The sequence below is a fragment of the Emydura macquarii genome, unplaced genomic scaffold, assembly GCF_026122565.2.
Source record: "Emydura macquarii macquarii isolate MOO-44397 ecotype Brisbane River unplaced genomic scaffold, CSIRO-AGI_Emac_v2 contig_1146, whole genome shotgun sequence".
Taxonomy (NCBI): domain Eukaryota; kingdom Metazoa; phylum Chordata; order Testudines; family Chelidae; genus Emydura; species Emydura macquarii.
Genome location: NW_027131283.1, coordinates 18548267 through 18569160, shown reverse-complemented (window position 1 = coordinate 18569160; position 20894 = coordinate 18548267). Strand labels below are relative to the sequence as shown.

The following is a 20894-nucleotide window of genomic DNA, read 5'->3' as shown; positions in this document are numbered from 1 at the left end:
TCTTCAGCCTTCCTCAGCACCCAGGTTTCCCTGCAGTACAACCATGGTTCTGTAGATCCACAGCCTCATAGCAAGCTTGTTGTCACAGCGTCCCCACAGAGGCTGCTGCAAGACCTGGAACATGGCAGACACTGCTGCTACACAAGCATCCACCTCTTTCAAACATCCTCCAGCACTGCCTATGATGCTTCCCAAATATATGACGGTTGCCAGCTAATCAACATCCCATAATGACAGGTTAATACTGAGGTGATTGTAATCAAGAGTTGGAAGCTGCTTGGTGGTAATGACCGTGGATTTAATTTTATATGGATTAATAACCAGACCAATGTGTGCTGCTTCTTGCCCAACCACACTGGTCATCAGCTGCAGTCTATCAGGCACTAAGTGAAAGTACAACAGCCACCATTTACTGAAGCAACCCATTAGGGTAGCCTGAGAACAAAAATGTATGGTCCTTATTACAGGGTGGACTAGGCTCAGAGGCTCCCTGTTGGAGGCCCCAGAGTCCTGCCACACCCTGGCCCAAAGAGGCGCAGAAGAGAAGTCCTCCAAATGGCCTAGAGTGGTTGAGTGACCAATGAGAGATGCTGCAGGGAAAAGCCAATCAGGGCCCAGCAGAGTCACATAAAAGAAGCGGCAGGGCCAGCATCATCCTGTGGCTGCCTGGAGCTGGAGGTGTGAGGATTGTGTTCCTGCCTGCCTGACTCACGGAACAGCAGGACTACAGACAGGTCAGTTGCTGCAGGGACTGGGGGAGTGAGAGGTAGCTCCTGGCTTCAGGAAGAGTCTCCACGGAGAAAGCCCTGGGGGCTATGGCCCCATATCAGGGCCAGGACTATTTAAAGACTGAGCCTGGGAAGGCCTATAAAGATGCCAACAGAGGGGTACTGGAATAGGCCCCTAGTGGACTGTATACCCCAGAAGGGGTCTGTTCTGTTTCACATTCAGACAGTGTGTATAACTTGGCTAGTGGGCTGAGTCACTGAAAACCTACCTAAGAAACCACTGACAGGGGTCACCACAAACTGAGAGAGTGCAGGAACATGCACTCAACCAGTGGGTGCTCACAAGAGTTGGGTGCCACCCAGTTACAGTCCTCTACTTTATTTTCATCATTTCCTGGCCAGCACACTTCAGATAAGGCACAGATATCAATGTTCAGTCTTTTCAACTTCTTGACAGAGAGAACAGCCTTAGCTATTTCAGACAACATTCAGACATTCTAGGCACCAATTTTAAACTTACTGCCAATACACAGTATACTAAAATGGTCCTATCACAAGGTTTCATTGGTCATTTTCACCACACAGCAGCTGGCTTTAAGAGCCAGATTGTCACAAATGGTCAGCTTCAGTAGAAACAGCATCCATATATGTTGTGAGGCTATCAGACCTCCTACATCTACATCTACAACATTGAGTTGGAAATATCCATATAGATTTCCATATATGACTTCAGGCCTCAAATACCAAGAAAAAGGTTATTTCATGGTATTATGATGCTTCTGCTTTTTTGTACTGATAGAAACTGGGAATTTAAGTGATGCGTGAAAATGAAAAATGATATTTAAACAAAACTTGCTAGACTGCATCAAGCCATTCAAAGAAGGGTTTGGTTCATTTTGCATTTTTAAAATTTGTATGCAAACCTGCTCACCAGCACTTCCTGTTACTCCACTCTTGTCTCCATACTTACCTCCCATGGCCTATTATCCCTCTGTAAAGTCACTCCACTAAGCCACATCTGCTACCTCTGCTACTGCTCTCATCCACTGAATGTGTCTAAAGAAAGACCCGTGACCACACGAATTTCTTCTGCTGAAGGTTTGTTTTCCCCCTCTTCAGCTCTGCATGTGCCAGGCAAAACTATATTTATCCACTGACATTGAATCCCATACCCACAGCCTTCTTCCTCAAATTCTGATTTGTAGCCTTTCACTGCCTCCTTACCATCCTCCCTCTCTTCAAGGAGAAAATTGACTAAGTCCACCCAAGATCTCCCCCTCAAACAACCTTCCTCCCCAAAACACCTTTTTTTCTACATCAACTTTGAGGTCTCTTGCTTTCTCTCCACCTGAGCCAGATGTCCCATCCCTTCCTGCCTTTTTATTTCCATTGCACCTGTGCTCAGGCCTTCAATCATAACTTCCCATTGTCCTCTGGTTCTTCCCCTCAAAATGTAATATTGTTCTGATCTCCCCCATCCTCAAAGTCACTCAACCCTGCTTGCCTCTCCAAGCTCCCACCCATCTTTTGCCTCCCCTATATCACTAAACTCACTGAATGTGCACAATGCACTAACTTTATCTTTTCAGCTCTGTCTTAGATCTCTTCCGATCTTACTTCCAGTGTTTCCACTCTACTGAAATCACTGCCACTAGGGTCTCTAATGACCTCTTCCTGGCCAAATCTAAGACCCTCTATTCCGTCCTCATGCGCCTCAATCTCTGTGACAGACTAAATATGATCTGTCAATAAATTAATGTTGTGTAACAAAGGGAGATGAAGGAGGTAATTTTAGAGTAAGAAACTCCATTTAGGCAGACTGAATTACTTATCTCCATGAATAGAGCCTACCAAATTCACAGACATGAAAAACGTGTCACGGATCGTGAAATCTGGTCTTTTGTGTACTTTAACCCTATACTATACAGATTTCACAAGAGACACCAGTATTTTTTAAACTGGCGGTCCTGACCCCAAAGGGAGTTACGGGGGGGGGGGGGGGGGGGGGGGGGGGGGGACGACACACAAGGTTATTGTAGGGGGGATTGTGGTATTGCCACCCTTACTTCTGTGCTGCCTTCAGAGCTAGGCAGCCAGAGAGTGGCAGCTACTGGCTGGGCACCCAGTTCTGAAGACAGCACCCTGCCAGCAGCAGCACGGAAGTAAGGGAGGCAATACCACGACTCCCCACCCCCAACAACAGCCTTGCAACTCCCCATGACCCTCTTTTGAGTCAGGACCCCCACTGCTACAACACCATGAAATTTCAGATATAAATATCTGAAACCATGAAATTTATCATTTTTAAAATCCTATGATCGTGAGTTTGACAGGGCCCTATCCATGAACAATGGGCCGGTCCCAACAGAAATAAATCAGCTTGATGGGTTAGTTGCAGGATACTTGCAGGATGAGCTGGGAAATCCCAAACTGAGGCTTGGAAAAAAGGAACCTCCCATTGGGTTGGAGGTGACCTGGTTTGGGGATTTTAGGGAAAAAGGTGACTCCAGCTAGTACAGAAATAAACTGTAATACCTAAGACTTTAAAAGACACTTGAGTGTGGAAGGGGTCACACCCTCTCCGCACAAGGCTAGAACATCAGCAGAAATTGGCAAGGCAAGGACTTGGTCTTTGAACATTGAAGATTTTCTTAGCTTAATTACAGAAGAGTTAAGAATATCGGATCTAGTTTAGCTTATGAGAAATGTATATCTAGAGCTGTTAAGAAAACTATTCTTTGTTTTGATTCCATTTTCTCACTGATGTGAATAAATCATGTTTTAAGGAATGATACCATTGTGTGGGCAATTCAAGTTGTTTGGCCAAACAGAGTTAAAAACTCTGCAGCCTCTCAAGGAGAGGTGCTAAAGGGTAAAGAATGTATAGGCCCTAAAACACCTGCTCAATCTTGGCCAAAGGACATGGGCAAAGTTGTTCTCTCCCAGTGAGATGTGCAAAAGGCTACACATCTAGCCTACGGTAACACACTAGGGAGACACCAACAGGATCAAAGAGATGTGAGTTAAAGGGTGATTACATCACAACCTCTGTGCTGCTTTTGACATTGTCAATTATCCTGTCTTTCTTGACATCTTATCCTCAATAAGTTACAAGAGAACATCCTCTCCTGGTTACCCTTCTACCTCTTTGACCATTCTTTTAGCATCTCTTTCAGCATTTTTAGCAGCTCTTTTAGCATCTCTTCCTCTCCTCTCCCACTCTCTGTGGAGATTTCTTAGAACTCTGTCCTTGGCCCTTTGCTCTTACTTTACATCCTGTCTCTGGGAAATCTCACCAATTCACATGGCTTCAGCGTTCATTTATGTGCTCATGACTCATAAATATCTCTCTCTACCCCACACTAGTGTTTAGTTCCATCCAATTCCATATTTCAGTTTTTCTCTCTGAAATCTCCTCTTAAATTTCTTGTCAACATCTTTAACTGAACAGGGCCAAAACAGAACTCCCTACTTCCCTCCTAAACCTTCTCCACTTGACTATCGCTGTCAACACCACCACCATCCTCCCCATCATTCAGGTCTGCAATCCCTGGGCTATTTTTTCACTCCTCCTTCTCCTTTGCCATCCAGGCCAGGCTCCAGGCTCCTTTCTTCTCAACCTCTCACATCCAACTTCATGGGAGCAGAAACCCTATGGAGGCTGCTTTCTTCCACATGTTGTAACCAGTAACATGAGTAGCCCACACAGGGACATAGAGGGCATGGAGAGCTCCCCATAATCTCACCCTAAATGTCTATGGCAATCAAAACAAAGTGTAGAGGTTATTGTTAGTTTTAATACAAATAATTTGGTTCCAGAAGTTTGTTTTTCATTTGTATGTGTTTTACTAAACGTATTAAAATCACTGGGATTGCATTGAGATGAGAGCAGAATTTGGCTCATTTTTTTTCTTGCACTTGTCTGGCATATGCAAATGGTATTATATCAGAGACAGAGTGATTGGCGTATAACCTGAAAGTTTTGCATTTGATTTATGTGGGTTTTTAAATAGCTAGAATGTTAAAAGAATTGTCTTGACCTACATTTGTATAACCAGAGTTCCTGTGTCGTAGTTTTCTGTAATTCTTACAAGATGATGGGAAATTGTTTGCTATCATTACAGACTTTTTATCCACATATGATTTTTATCCCCACTATTTCACAATTCATTACTGTCAGATGCCCACTGGATAGTGATGCAGACATCATTTCTCTTATGAAAGAACACTACAGCATTTTCTCAATTTGCTTCCAACAACCTTTCTAATGCAGCTGTTCTTGCTGTATCTAATATGTTTAGTTACAATAGCCATGAAAACCTCAGAATGGGTGTAGGATTTTGCAGCTTCAGCAAACTATAATTTTAGCAGTCTCTGGGAATGATGAGATATAACTAAGCCAACTACTTAATCTTTATGATAGTACACAAAGCTGCTGAAGTCTAAGACTGGAAAATTTTTATGCTGTGTGAAATCTTTAGATTTTATTGATATCTTTAAATCCAGAGAAACTGAAGAGAATATCACAATTTTGTTACCACCCCAAGCATAATGGATGATTGAATATTTCACTTCACTCAAATATCTATGATTAAAATCTATATATTCTAATTGGAGTTTTGCCTGAATAAACTGTATAGAATTGGGTCTAGGAATTATATTTCTTTCTTTGTATTAATAAAATCCAACCTCCCACAGAGGTCAAGGCATATATACAAAATTTAACAAATGCACAGAAATGCAAGTAACTCCATGCCTTTACAGAAGGCCATCAGACAAAATGATACTCTACAGACATGTTTTGCCCATCTCAAACACACTTCTCATTAAAGAGATGGGCTTTGAACAGAATCTTAAAATGTCAGTAAACTTGGACTATGTCAGATGAAGTCGGTGGAACGAATTTTAAACTTGAGTCCTAGCACCAAGAACGTCCTGCCACCAATCATCATACTTAAAGTTAAGGAGTATTGGTGCAAATGCCTTATCAGACCATAAATGCCATGGCAGATCCTAGGAAAGGAGAGAGCTTCTCAGTGCCAGAACTCAAGAACTACATACAGACTTACTATATACAGAAACTGGTGTTGGGTACAGCTCCTAAAAAGAACGGCACCACAACTCACAACACAGCATTTCTTCCAAGACTGAGCTGCCTATAAATTCAGTGAAACAGAAGATTATGTGGTGTTTGTCATCTGATTCCCAATAATAATGCAAGATGTTCTTAAAATGGACATATGCCTTTTTCACATTTTATTAAGCATTCCCCATGAAGGATCTTGTTTGGCAGACATCTTTTTTCCTCCACCTCTCAGGAAAAAAAAGTCATAAAATGGAAAGTACACAACAAGAAATCCCAAATATCTTATGTGCCTTTATAGCACTTCCTCCAATAATAATAAACAACTTCACAAAAATCCAAATGCATTGTTTGTTTGGTAAAGGCTGAAGGTGAAAGCAAAGAAGCCATCAGCCCTGCCTCGGTGAAACTGAATTCAGCTGAGAGTCAGGTCAGTGCAATCTGCAGATTGTTCTTTCTGATTTCGCTTGCACTGCAACAACCAGAAGGTTGCAAGAGAGGCCAGTGCCATATGTTTGGCATACTATAAACAGCATCTGATTTTTTTTTAAAGATGCGTGGTTTTTTTAATATATTGAAAACAAAATAGAACTGTCATTCACTGGATTCTCTTGCTTTTGTTTTAGATCCTGCAGGGGTTTAGTTGTCATAAGCAGTACCATGAAGTCTCATTCTATACCTTTCTCTTACACATTTCCTTCATTTTGTATTGAAATGGGACCTAAGCATTTGTTAACCACATCCTAATCTGTAACTAAGGTCTCGCCTACATGGCACCACAGTGCAAACTAGTGCCTAGTGTTAGACCCTGCTGGTGCAAAATAAAAGGTAACTAGTTCACACTGAAGTAGTCCCATTTCAAACAGGACAATGTTAATGCACACGAGGTACTTTTTAGTTTGCACCCGCAGGGTCTAGAGGGAACAGTTTGAATGCAACATTGGAGTACTCTACAATTCATACTCCCTTTAGTACGTACTATAGTCCCATGGGGACAAGCCCTATGGTGGTTTTGAAAGCCCACCAATGGTGTCTAAGTATTGATTAAGATGCCGCCTCACTTTATGAACCAAAGTTTGGAAATATTGGTCTATTAGAATATACACCTTATCCCTACCCCTCAGTGTGGTTAGGTCAAATTCCCAATACTTTGTGACACAGCAGAACATGTTTCTAAGTATTTGCAGTGTAAACAGAAGAAAATATTATGACTAGAGCTCCATGTTTTAACATAAACAGACAATTAGCTGAACTTTTTATTGTACACAGGGTATGCGACTACAGCGTCCCACAAACAAATCAAGTAAGTATAATCCCTGAAACCTAGCAAATTTAAAGGTTAACACATGCCTGTAAAATCTTGCATGTTCCCTGTAAAACTTGGCATGTATAAAGTTGTGTTAATAATGGATCAGGAAAATAATGGAAACATGAGGATGTCGTCCTTACTTTTAGTCTATGGGACCATGGCCATAAACATCCTTGCAATATTTTGGATATATTTTCATTGTTCACACAAACACTGGAAATGCATTTGAAGGTTTTCTGTACTACATGAGTCCCTGCAAAATATAAACCAATACTTAAAAGAATTTAAGTAAGAATTTGAAAAGAAGAACTCTGACAAATAGCATGTAAAACTGTTAATGAAACAGAACCAGGACAAGTTGCTGTGACATACTAGGGTACAATCCAGACTAATGAGTAGCTTCCTCACCTCTGCCATCTAACTCATTTACACTGCTTTGCTGCTGTGGCCTCCAGTCTAGACTGCTCACAAACAGCCTCCAGCTATGCCTCGGTGTGTGCTGCAGCCAGCCAGCCACATCTTGGCTCTTACTAGCCATGGTTATACTGCAGGGTGATCTCAACACACACCCACTCTTAGACTGCCCTCTAGAAATCTATGTCCTGTACTCCCAACCCTCTCCTAGGCAATACAAGTTTATATAAAGTCCATTATTTCTGTAATAGAAATAATATACACACAGCTTGCCACCCCAAATGGAGTTTTCCAGACACTTCAGTTTAAACACTCTGGATTAGATAAAACCCTAAAACAAGTTTATTAACTACAAAAAGAGATTTTAAGTGAGTACAAGTAATGAGGGATAAAAGTCAGAAATGGTTACAAGAAAATAAAGTCAAAACACTATTGCTGTCTAACTTAACAAATTATATCAGTTTCAAGCAAAGTTTCTCACCATACTTTCAGCAGAATTCTTAGGTCAGGACCCCTTCTTCCATAATCCAATGAATGTTTCCTTTGTCACTTCAGGTGCAGACACTACGATGGGCTGGGAGAGTGAAAGGGGGTATCTAGGGACATTTGTCCTTCCTTTTTATAGTTTGTCCCCCTCTTTAAAGACACTTCCAGCTGGGTAACAGGAGACAAAGTCTATGGGGAAGGATGTTCTCTGCTGCTCTTCCTCACCTGTTTGAGGATGTTCCTTTGTCTCCCCCTCCTGCTTGATGAATCTGTTTACTGCTTAAATGCAAATTAAACAGAGCACAAGGTCCCTTGTTTAGGACAGACCTGTTTGCCATCTTCTGATTGGGCAGGGCTGTGATGTGATTTGGAACATGTGTTAATAAATTCACATACAATATTGCCACACATTTTATCAGGACAATATTGATCAGCAAATTATGAGTTTTCAAATGGTACTTTAGAAGTAGTGCTTAATTTGTGCTGGGGCTGAACGCTGGCACCTTTAGGCTTGGTAGTTCATCACCCCGGCACCTATGGGCTTGCCATGTTAGTTATGAAAGTAAAAAAAAAAAAATCTCTGGTTTTTGCTCTGAAATGTGTTTTGCTTAAAATTCTCAATACTTGTATCCATCAGGGCTATAACCAGGGTGGGTTGAGTGGAGCAGCTGCCCAGTGCGCAAAGCCAGGGAGAGGTGGAAAAATGAGGCAGACGAAAAAAGAACAGTAGGAGGCAGAGCTCTGCAGCAGAAGTAGGATCCTATGGGTCCCATTACCATACCATGCCACCCTCACTTCTGTGCTGCTGCTGGCGGTGTCACTGCCTTCACAGCTGGGCACCCAGCCAGCAGCCGCCAATCTCTAGCCGCCCAGATCTGAAGGCAGCATCGTCGCCAGCAGCAGTGCAGAAGTGAGGGTGGCAATACACCATTGCCTTCAGAGCTGGGTGCCCAGATGATGCCGAGGAGCCGATGACACAAATTAAACCAAGGGGAGAAAACAAGAGGCTAGACAGGCAAACATGGCTCTTTCATGGACTTTTCTGGAAAAATAAAGCCCAAGGCTGTATCCAGTACCAGCTCTCCAAGACAATGCAGGATTAGGGTAAGAAAAAAATCTTAAATCTTTTTTTTAACAGGTTGGTTACATTTGTTCGGTCCACACTAAAATATAATTTGTTGATTTCTGTTAACAATGTTCCTTAATAATATAGAAAACAAAGTAGATGTTAACTACTTTTACTGATTGATTTAAAAGCTGTTACTGCATTGAACCATCGCTAGTTGTTAAATATTAGCACAATATAATCCTGCAGTTATAGTTCTTTGAACTGAACAAAGAATGGTTGTGGAGAACGTGTGTTGGAAGAGGGAGGCATCATAGGAGGGCTGGGAACGGACGAGATGCAAGAATAATATTCTGCAATAACACTGGGGAAAAAGCCAGCGCAAAGATGGATAGGTCTATAGCTAGAGAATATATTCAGACATTTTTAATCTATTTTTTTCTGCAGTTGCTTTTAATTTATTTGTATGCACAAGCTACTAGGTTGCTTACGCTGTAGAATATGTAGTTGTAAACATCTAACACTAGACTACTCTTACAAAGAATGCTAACAACAATAATATCGCAGTGCATTCAAACCCATAACAAGTTTAAACTTTAAAATTAAACCATTGCTTGAGCCCTGGCACCTCTTTCATTACAAATTAAGCACTGCTTGCAAGGCATACTTTGTACAAAGATTATTACAATAGAGCAGTGTTTCTCAATTAAATTTGGCCACGGAACCCTTTTGAACTCTATAAATAATTGCGGAACCCCCCCAAACTCTTAACCCAAACAACTAGGTCAGCGTTTCTCAATTAAATTACACTTACATTCGATACCCTCCGCCGAAAAATCCGGGACATCTTCCCTTTTTCGGCAGCGCAGAGAACAGCTGATCGGCGGCTCGGAGAACAGCTGCTCGCGGAACACCAATTGAGAAACACTGCAATAGAGGATAGGGCATGGACAGAGGGGTACATTCGCTCTCAGAGCTCTTCATGTAAAATGTGGAAATGCTTTTTTAGAAAAACAAGAGCATGTAACTAAATAGGAGACCGCGTTCAGAGAAACTCTTTGGGAAACCAAACTATTTCTCCTCTTGGGTTCATAGGAGCAACTGTGTCCTTATAGTTAGCACTAATTATTGGCCTCACTAACAGAGGTGTTGAATAAGAGCAATCATATTCCCCTTGGGAAGGATCAGAGGCAGTTTCCACTGGGAATCTCTTTTCTGGATAGCATCATGATTTAAGTGTGGTCTGACCCAAAAGCTTTTCAGAATAATGCTTGCGGGCAATATATTAAGCATCCATATATCTTGCCAAAATGAAGATGATTTACTCACAAAGAAAAATTGTAAAATCTTCAGGCATCTAACTGGTGTCCCAGAAAACAAAATTAGATTAGGATATAAGAAGCTGGAAGCTCTGGGGTAAATCCAGTCATCCTTTTCATAGTGGTTTATAAAGTTTTTGGGGCTTAATTTCATTTTCCCCATACAATGTGAAACAGCTCATTGTCTCCTTGTGAAAGACAACCCATCAAATTCTGAGATTAAAAAAAACCAAAACACCCCAATAAAACCTGCTTAGATCCTCTGTTGCAGATAGTCTCTTCTGGCTATAACTGATGGGATGAGGAGGGGGAAGAGGGACGATGAAGGAATTGATTATGATTCCCTGTTTCCCAGTCCAACTCCACACTGGCCCTGGCTCTGGTGTAGTTTAGAACAGACTTGGAGCTGCTGTAAACAATCCTAGATGGTAATGACGCTCAAGAAGAGCTGTTCATGAGCTGAGAATAGCCAAGTGCTACCATGCTCCGGTCATGCTTCCTTCTCCTATACTATGCCCCCTGTGCCAGGCGTTGGTGTAGGGGAGAGACAGCAAAGGAACTGGCTATGCCACGTGGGCAGAATACTCAGCTTCTGAAAGCCAGCTCATTTCTGGCTCCTTTGTGCTGCTACAGAACGGGCTAGAGAAGCAGGTCCAATATTTTTAAATTGGCATCTGTATCTGAGTCTTGTTCACAGTATGCAAGAATCTGCATCCAAATTCCACTCTTGGTCATCTTCCACATCAGAAGGTGTTCACAATTCTCTCCCAATAAGAGTGAAAAATATAGGCTGGAATCTCTGTTGTTATAACTTGCCAGGATAAGGATTCAATGAGCTTCTGGCTAGACATATGCCTTTTTTCCCTCTGTTTCTCATATATGCTACTATTTGAATGGTGGAAGAAAAGCACATCTGGGGGTCTATTTTTCCTAATAGTAACTGATTTGCTGGTTGGCTGTTCTTATGTGTTTGCAGGGCTGAGGATAATCTTTTTAAAAGATACCATAATATTAACAAATTTGACACACGATTTTTATAGCTATACATAGCTTGCAAAATCAGCCACTAAAAAAAATCAGGAAATTCCCAAGGGTAAAATTTTTCATGCAATATTAACTCAGGTAGGTTGCTCATTCTATATATTTTATCGTATGCATTTACAAGATAGTGGTCACTGTTTTAAAAAAAAAAAGTGCCAGGTTTGTCTTAGCTAAATAGGTACAGGGATCTTGTTATATGCCAAATCAGATTAACTGCTATAAAAATATTTAGTATCAATGGTTGGGTTGTTTTTTTTGTTTTGTTTTTTTTTTTGGTGAGTGTTAACACTCGTTTTGGAAAGCAGCACAAAAGGAGGGCTTCAAGTGCTTTTACTCATCTGTTATGTAAAGTGACAAACTCTACAGTTTGGAGGCAAGAGAATAAGGAACCTGGATTAAAGGTTTTTCTCCAGCCTGGAAAGTACTGGATCTTTTCCAACCAATCCTCCATAAGAGTTGAGTTTCATTTCTCTCTGAATCAGGGATGAGGTAACTGACAAGGCTCAGAGCCAAGAAGGTGTTGGCTGCCATTATGGCTGTACCGAATGTGGAGTTTATACAATGGGAAAGTATCTCTGGTTATTTTTAGTTGTTCTAGTTCCTTCCTCTTTTGAAGAAATTCTTATAAAAACATTTATCTTGTCATCTTGTGTAAATTATGTAGTATATTGTCAGTGTTATAGGGTGATGTTCACCCCACTGTGGGTTATATATCAAGACTCCTGCAGCTGTTCTGCACGGTATTTTACTCTGAAGATACTCCAAAGTTCTGGTTGACTTCAATTTGGAATGGGGATTTTGCTATTATACATTTTGTGAGGGAGGGACTGGTAAATATCTGGACTTTGGAACTGACTTTGTGATGTTTGGATAGTATTTGCACTACATGGGGCGAATTAGCATGTGGTGTTCCTATGAAAACAATAAAAACAAAACAAAAAATGAATTAAAAGTTCATTTAAGAAAAAGAGCTTCAGCATATGACTAAAACAATCCCATAATAGCAAAAAATTTTAGTACAGGTACATACTTACCAAAAATATCTACCAGAGTGTAGAAATCTAGTGCTCAAAAACCATCCATTTAACAGTATTTCAGCTGCTGTTACTTAGTTCAACATCTTTTATCATCGATGGCTTGAACGCTGTCTTGAGACTACAATTTGAATGCTTAGGAAAAGCACACATCAGTTGACAAAAGAGATTGTGGGCCCGATTCTGGCTTCAGTTATAGTGCTGTAAATCAAGGGTGTTACTCTGGATTTACACCAATGTAAATGAGAGCAGAATTTGGTCCAGTATGTACTTACCAGTGGGAAAAAAATTAAGTTTGTTAAAATCAAAACTGATGTATCTTGTGAAGAGCTCACCCAGTCAGATCTACTGCATCCTATCAATATTTTGCCTCTGGCAACTGCACAGCACAGGAGCTCAGTTATCAGGCTGGCTTACAACAGTCTATGATATATATGGTCCTTTAAGATAGTTAAAAAGAGTACTTCATATTACTGGAGACAGATGTGATGCTATATGATTAAATATGGCCATTTATATTATTGATATCACCGCTGTTATACAATTGCAACAAATCTTGGACAAAGTATATCATACAAGGTGTCAATGGAAAAGTTACAATTTATCATGTATGAATATCCTGGTTAAATCCATATATCATCTTTGTAGCTAAAGTTATGAATATTGGCTATGTATTTGGATCTGAAACCTATGTTGTGTTCCCTGGTGACACCCACCAGATGGATTTAGATCAGAGCTAGACAGCTATGTGTTGATGGCCCATTAAAGACACTTCACTCTACCAATGGGCCATAAAAGAAACTCATCCCACCCAGATAGCTCTTCCTGCAGTTGCCTCAGACTAAAAGGGGCCAATGCCCACCCCCTGTGTGTCAATAAATTATGTAAGGACATGTGCATTGCTCATGTGACCCTGGTCTCCATCTTGGGCCAGTAACTTTCCACAAACAGGGGCTGTGGGCTTTGTTTGGGATAGTAAATTTCCATGCACATAGCAAAGGATATAAAAAAGCAACTGAATCCTCTCCATTTTGTCTTCATTTCCTGCTTAATTTACTCATGACCCCCAAACTGTTTGTGTAATTCCAGAGAGACTTTCGCAAGCTAGCAGTTTATTCCATCACTGCTTCAAACCTGCTATAAGGACTTTGCAATCACTTGTATAGATATGATCTATTAACCATTTAGAAACTCTTTTCTTTTATTATTAAACCTTTGATTTTTAGTTACTAAAGCACTGGCAGCAATGTGAGTATTGGGTAAGATCTGAGTTATATATTGACCTGACTAGGTGGATGGTCCCTTGGGATTGGAAGAACCCTATAACTGATTAAACTGGTTTTCAGTAACCACTCATCATAAAGTCCACTGTCTGCATAGTGAGCCAAGGAGACTGCATTTTGATTTCTAGTTAACCAGTGTGGTGATACAGAAGCTATTATGTTACTGACTTGGCATAATTTAATGATAAAATAACCACCAGTTTGGGATAAGTCTGTCTTATTTCTCAGCAGTTTGTCCTGAATTTGGCATTCTCAGTTGTAACCCACTGAGGCACAGTGACAATCTATTGCAAGGAGTAGGACTGTACAAAAGTCCTAAATTTTGACCCCATCAATGTTAATAAGAGTTTGCCATTTACTTCCATCAAACCAAGATCTGGCTGTAACTACAGGACAGTTGACAGATACACAGATAGAAACAGTGACTTAGGATGTCATGAAACTAAACAAACACAATATAGTAAAGAAATTATTTGCTTGCAAATGATTACAACTTTGCTTTCTTCAAGATTTAAAGGCATTAATTCCTAGGACCTTTTAAATGGGAACTTATATCTGTTTGTATGGACTTTGCTTTATGTGTTTGGTCAAACTGCTTCTCTTTGTGCTGAATACTTTGTCATATGATGTTGTTCTATTCCACCTCAGAAATGGCTCAATTTCACTAATGTAGCATTATACATTGTAGATGAAAAGTGCTTCGGGCTAGAACAAATTGAATACTGTAAAATACTTTCCATAATTATTCATTCAAATCTTTAAACAAATTTACTTCCACTTTAGTTTTTCCCCAGACATTCTAGTGAAAAGTTTATTGTTAGAAACATGGAAACAAGAAACAACCCCCTTTCAGGTAGTTAAAGGCTGCTATCAAATCCCCCCTCATTCTTCTTTTCTGCAGACTAAACAAGCCTAGTTCCCTCAGCCTCTCCTCATAAGTCTTGTGCTCCAGCCCCCTAATCATTTTTGTTGCCCTCTGCTGGACTCTCGCCAACTTCTCCACATCCCTTTTGTAGTGGGGGGCCCAAAACTGGACACGATACTCCAAATGCGGCCTCACCAATGCCAAATAGAGGGGAATAATCACTTCCCACGATCTGCTGGCAATGCTCCTACTAATGCAGCCCAATATGCTATTAGCCTTCTTGGCAATCAGGGCACACTGTTGACTCACATCCAGCTTCTTGTCCACTGTAACCCCCCAGGACCTTTTCTGCAGATCTGACCACTGCCTTAATGAAGCAATGGTATTGCTAAGACTATGGGTTGGGTTGTGATGGCATCAATATTGACATCTAATGAAAAGACCAAGATGTGATCAGCTGTGTGTCTTGGACCAGAGATGACATGTGAAAGACATAGGAATCAAGAGAGAAGAGTTTTGGGGCTTTTGCATCTGCAACCTTAGATGTTTAAATGTTCAGGATGACAAGTCTAGGGTATTTCACCACCATCACTGACATGATACCAATGAGCATCTTTTGAACCCTTTAGTCTTTGCTGGTCTATATATGAGCACAAAATCTGTTAGCTTTTGCTTGGCTTCCATTGGTAGATGAATTAATTCAAATGAACTTTTGTCATCTGAAGCACCTCTTTTGGATTTGAAACCAAACAGTCTACATACTGCCCAAATGTAAAAAAATTTTATAAGCATATTATGTTTGTTTTTTCCAGCTCATGGGTGGTAAAAAATGCATTTTTATCCTAGATCCAACCTTAGCAACTACAACTTTCAAAGCTGAGTATATTTTAACAAAATTTTAATCGGGACTCCTGACTTCAGAATTAAGCAATTTTGTCATGCTCCCACCCCTACAAAAATACACTTCTGTCTCACAGCAGAAAACAATTAATCATCTAAAAGTTGTGCCTGCCAGAATGCCTACTGCTACGCTTGTAAACCATAAACCTGAACAGCACTTGTAAAACAGCTTGAAAAATAAGTTTTGAGAGAGGTAGTACCGTCTCTCCATTTGCTTAAGCAATTTTTCTCATATTAAATCATCTTTGTTCTGGACCAGCAAGTTACGTTTTCTGGCATCATCAAGACACTAGCATCCCACTGAAATCAACCAAAGTTTGGGGCAAATCTGGTATGCACAACCCCATAGATGTTTAGAACTAGATATATTTAGAGTATTTAGTAATAATTAAATGATTAACTACTCCATCTTTGGGGCTGATAAAGTACCATTTCCATCCTAGTTTTTCTTCTCTTGAAAGATGAAGAAACTGATTTTTTTCTTTCAATTTTTAAAGGGTTTTGTTTTGTTTGTTTGTTTTGGGGGGAGGGAGGGTTAAATGAGTAAGAGCAAACAAAAGTTTTAACAATTTGAAAAATATTTACTTTTCTCTTAATTAGATGTCATTTGCTTGATTTTTGTGATGTCTCAATCCTACCAATTCTCCAGTTGTCTTTAGAGTCTTCTAAAATAAACAGGTTAGACAAAAATCTTGTTTTATAATGTAAAACAGTATGCTGAGGGAACAACTCATTCATGCCTTCTTTTCATAAAAAGCAGGATTTGCCCCTTTCCCCTTAAAGTTTCATTAACCTATTATTTTCCTATAAATTGTTTTTTGGGGGCAGAGCAACAGAAAAAGATGGAAGTGTGACATAAGGAAAAGTAAAAATCCAAGGATGCTCATGTGCCCGATTTTCTACTGAAATGCTGAGAAAAGATTGAACAAGAGAGAAAAAAACAACTGTGTTTTGACATATTGTTTTCTATCCTCAAGAGTGCAGTGCTCCAATAATTCATTTGTCTCTGGTGCTCATTAACTATGGACCTTTCATGCTGATGAGGTAATTCCCTTAACACACTATAAACCGTAGGATATCCTCCTCTCTCTGTTTCATGTTTTGACATTGGAAAAGGTCAGGAAAGTGTTTCATATAGCACAAGGCATTGCTTAAAAAAGGGGGGGAAATCAGAAAAAATAGACCCAAATAACCTAGTACAGCCTAAGAAACCTAAACAAAAAAGCATTACAACAGAAATAAACATAGTCCATTATAATTTTGTCCACAGAAATTGATATCAGCTTCTAAGATTTATTTCCAATACAATGCTGAATAAATAGCTGATAATATGGATCTAATAATTCTCACGGGAATTTTGCTTACAGTAAATTCAGCATGCACAAACAGTTACAACAACAATAATTTATTTTGAATGTTAAACTGCTCTATACACATGACTTTTATTAAAAGTATACTTCCTGCGTAACGGAGGCATGTAAAAATTAAATTAAGTCCGAAATAAAGGTATTTTGTTACACAACTTATGCCTCAAATATGGTCTAAATTTCTTTAAAAGAGAAATTCAGACAGGAATTAAAATTAATCAAACTGAAAATATTCCACATGATCATTTCAATATAAATGTAATTTTACACATAATTTGCAAAAGAACATATTAAAGAATTTGATATTTCAAGCGTTTCCTAATTTGTTTTTTGTTTTGTTTAATAATGTTTTTAAGTCAATTGAATTTCTTCAACACAAATTGCAACTGCTGGAAATGGGACTTCGTAAATTTAATGTCATAGTTATTTAATCTTCTTTTGTAACAGAAAAGAGAAAATTGCCTCAATGGAACACACATGGCTCAGTCATAAATATAATGGTGGAAAGCATTTTGAAATCATTTTTGTAAAGTATTAATTTCTGAAAGGTGGAGTTTGGAATCTTTGTTTTATGTTTACATTAAAACAGAGGCTATTTTCTTCTTTGTTAACAAGGGGGCAGATCAATTTCTTTTGGGAAGAAATATGCAGGAGGCAGCTAGAGAGGCAAAAAACCTAACAAGGTTCACCTTCAAAGTTCCTAGCAAATGGTCTCCTCAAGGGGAGGGAGTGAATTCATGGGGGGGGGGAAGGAAGACATCCAGGTCTGCTGAGCGACATGGATGGGTCTTGTCTCCACTCTGCACTGCTGCCCCAGGTCTCCCCTGGCAGCATGGCTCCTGATGACGCTATGCTACTGTTTAGGTCCCACTGCAACTGTTCAAGAGCAGTCACGGGGAGGGGAACCCACAAGTTATTACAACTGCAAACTGTATCCAAAGGATTTATTTGAAAACAATTTTTATTTTAAAAGCAAAGGATTTATTTTAAAATCAGGCTTGTACCCCCTTTTTGCTACTTCTGCCTGACAGATGGTAGGGGCACAAATGTTTTTTTACTGCTTTTCTTTTCCATCAGAAATGGCAGAAATGTCAAGTCTGGTCTTCCTTAGTTTTGCTGGAGGACTTCATCCTACACAAGCAAAAAGGTGAAAAATCACTCCTAGTTTTAGGCTACCGTTAATTTCCCAGTTTCCACTTGGAAATGCTGAGAGTCATCAGGAAACAGTGCCATGGGAGCAAAGTGCCAGTATAGAGATTTCCTTGCAGAAAGTGGTAGTCTCCCTCCCTCCCCTTTCCTTATGAGAAGGAGCACATAGGGAGAGTGGAGGATTTTTCTTCTATGCAGGGATGTCCAGGGGGACAATTCCGGGCCAGACTAGTCCATTTGTTATGAGAATTTCAAAATAATTAAGTGTCCATTACACCGCAATAATGAAACCTTAGAATAATAGTAAAGAGACGCTTTCTTCCTTTTCCAGGAAAAGCTCACAAAGGATCTACTTTTAATACAATAATCACAAAACTAATACACTAAATGTGAAGCTAATTTGCCTGCTTGTGTGCTATGCATTTAATCTTAACCCTAGATTCTTGGATATAACTGCATTGCCAGCAAGTTGTTAAAGGAATAAGAACTGTGTAGCATAAGGCACAACAGGGAGTGAATTATAGTATATTAATAATTCAGTGTGTTTTTAGGCACAAGACTCGTCATAGTGCCAAACTCCTTAATTAGGCCAATAATACATTATAAATCATTGTCCCATATCTTACTGAGACATTTTTATTAAATATAGCCAGGGGCTACAATTAAGGTTTTAAAATACTTTTCATTACATCCCATTTTCACATGCCCCTCACTTGTTTGTTTATTCTATACAGACACACCTGTACGTATATACAGACATGATACACACATCTATATGCCAGTATAAAAATGTACAATTATAATACAGCAAAACCTTATGGAATAGTCACCTTTTGGGGTGAAATTTTCCATGCTTGGCGTCTGCCTGAAGGCAAATGTCTTTGGAAAGTATGAGCAAAATCTCTTCTGCCATTTTTAATTAAGGGAGAGCAAAAAACAGCATGAGTGAAATATTGTATATTATAGTATTGTCCACTCTCTCCATTTTTTCATGTGTATTGGGATTTCAGAGGGGCTGACCCTCCAGCTCCCTCGCCAAGTTCAGTCCTGCTGGAAGCCAGCAGTTTCTCCCCTCTACTTACCACAGGAATGGAGGAAACAAAGACCCCAGCACGCCCAATCCCATTCCCTCCTTCTCCCTCTCCTCCTGCGAGAACTACAAGCAGAATAGTGACTCTATCCTCCCCCCTGCAGCATCCAGCCTGGAATCGGGGAGTGAGGGGTGAAGAGCCCCCTGGAGCTGTTCCCCCAAGCCTGGGAAGGAGGAGGGGATCTGGCTGCAGCCACCCCAGGCCTGGGAGGGAGTTGAAGAACCCCAGGAGGAGCACAGGTGAGGCTGAGTTGGGGAGCTGAACTGATGGAGGGCTGGGGGACAGGCCCATGTGGAAGTAAGATGTCCTTAAGCAAGGGACAAAATCACCTTACTGAATAGATTTGTGAGATTGGCAACACTAATTGTCACACATGGCTGCACACACTGGGGATGGGCAGGGGAGGTCAAAAATTGATAGACCAAAAATATGTTTTAAAAAAATCTCATGATTTTGGTTGTCCCAATGCATGATTTTTTGCTCTCTTAAAATTAATACGAATACCTGCATAGATCACCCCCACAAATCACACATGGAGAGAAAGCTATAGGAAGGGCTAGAAGTGGCAGGGAAATGCTACAGGCTGAATGTAATAGAGCCTCATGGTGGCGGCTGTGCATCTTGTAAACCTGCAGGGAAGACACTGAGGTCCTTCCGCAGTTGAGCTGCAGAGAAATCCCCCTCAGCAGGGGTTACATATGCAGTAGTACACATAGTAACTCCTGGATAGCTGCCCAAACCAGAGGAAAGCATGCTGTGCAGAGCAGCTGCTCCTTAGCTCCTGTCCCGTCCCTGCACACGCACAAAAAAGCTAGCTACAGAGCACAGACCACACAGCTGCATGGCCTGTTGCATTCTATCCTGACCATAGGATTGAACTGAAGGCTGCTTCAAAGGCTTTTCCTCAATTCCACTTTGTGTAGTAGAAGGTAGCCTGTGAACCAGTTTGTAAGCTACTTTTGGATCATTTGTATAAAAGCTGCTATGTAAATCGAAGATATTAGCGATAGACCTAGACTGTGATTTTTTCCATTTGGAATCCCCTTTAGCCACTCACTCAGTTTCTTCTTCCCATTTTATAATCTTCAATTTAAAAAAAAAAAAAAGTTTCCCCTAACTGCTGACAGGTTGGTTGAAGCTTTTTCCCTAAATTCTCATTGAACTAGGTACACATTTCAAAACCAACAGCTGCTGAAGGATTCCTTTACTGACTCCAGTGCCTATCCATCAAAGCTTGGTGCAATCTTCAAACTATCCATCTTTGGTAACTTGCTTTTAAAAAAAAAAATAAATAAAAGTATTCCAGACATAGTGGTGATTCTCATTTTGAGCTTGCATCGCTGAAAATATAAACATGCACTTCATAAACTGCGGCACAGAGCTATGCCTGATAAACCTGCTTGTCATGAATATTAATGAATAAACACATCTGAATAAATAAAAGATTTATTTTATCTCTATTCTTCAACTTTATGTAAAGAATATGAATATGCCTTTTGAGGAAATTAACATTTATTCATTCTCTTAGCAGTAGGTTTTGGGGGATTTTTTTGGAGAGGTTTGGTTGTTTTTTACATAAAAATTGTTATTGGCATAGAGTAAAAGTGCATTACATTCTTCAGTTGTAAAGTCATATCAGGAAAAAAAAGCACATTGTGCAGTATTATGTTAAAAACTTGGAAATAAAATTGATCTGCTCTGTTCTGTATTTTCCAGACACTAATAAAATTAGTTAAAAGTTTGCATCTAAAAGTGTCTC

The 20894-nt window shown here is 40.0% G+C and overlaps 1 long non-coding RNA gene across 1 annotated transcript; it reads left to right on the top strand.

Moving 5' to 3' along the window:
• Positions 1-673: 673 nt before the first annotated feature.
• On the top strand, positions 674-20409 carry LOC137152228 (uncharacterized). Its single transcript, XR_010919495.1, has 3 exons — positions 674-734; positions 19239-19374; positions 20302-20409. It is a non-coding gene; the product is annotated as an uncharacterized lncRNA (long non-coding RNA).
• The last annotated feature ends 485 nt before the right edge of the window (positions 20410-20894 follow it).